This window comes from Octopus bimaculoides, chromosome 6 (genome assembly GCF_001194135.2).
Source record: "Octopus bimaculoides isolate UCB-OBI-ISO-001 chromosome 6, ASM119413v2, whole genome shotgun sequence".
NCBI lineage: Eukaryota > Metazoa > Mollusca > Cephalopoda > Octopoda > Octopodidae > Octopus > Octopus bimaculoides.
Window position 1 is genome coordinate 2,228,577 of NC_068986.1, and position 641 is coordinate 2,229,217.

Here is a 641-nt window from a genome sequence, read left to right on the forward strand (position 1 = left end):
ATATATATATGTATGTATGTATGTGTGTGTGTGTATGTGTTTATATGTATAGGATGAAATCAGTAATGACATTGTAAGATAAATGTATGTGTGCGTGTTTGTGTGTGGGTGTATATATATATATATATATAAATATATATATATATAGTTCAAATTTACAGAAAACAGAAGACGAAGACAGGTGTAGGAACAACAAGCAAGTCAATTAGTTTAACGCTCGAGAAAAAGGGAAAAGTCTTTTACGTTTCGAGCCTGCGCTCTTTGACAAAAAGGATTAAGAGGGAAAAAATGGAGAGAGAAAAATGGAGAGAGAAAAAAGGAGAGAGAAAAACTATCAGAATTATGTATGTATGTATGTATGTATGTATGTATGTATGTATGTATGTATGTATGTATGTGAAGCCGTGAACCTATATAAACATAGCTACGTTGAGTAAACATCTGTTTCAGTCTGCTGATAAAACGAATATCCGTTTATTATTTTTCTTTCTGAGGTGTGTTTTGTACATGTATCTTATCTAGTAAAAAGATAAGTGTGTCCAGTCTAAAAATATATATGTATTATATAACATTACGTACCCCTTGGTTTGCCTTCAGGTCATTCCGTTAATATCATGCATATATATATATATATATATGTA

At 30.4% G+C, this 641-nt stretch overlaps 1 protein-coding gene across 1 annotated transcript in view; it reads right to left on the minus strand.

Annotated features, from left to right (window-relative positions):
* Window positions 1-641, minus strand: part of LOC106867233 (PAS domain-containing protein cky-1) — a gene marked incomplete at its 3' end in the record, with an annotated part of 76,300 nt that overhangs the window by 58,294 nt on the left and 17,365 nt on the right. The gene's annotated exons all lie outside the window — the stretch shown is intronic.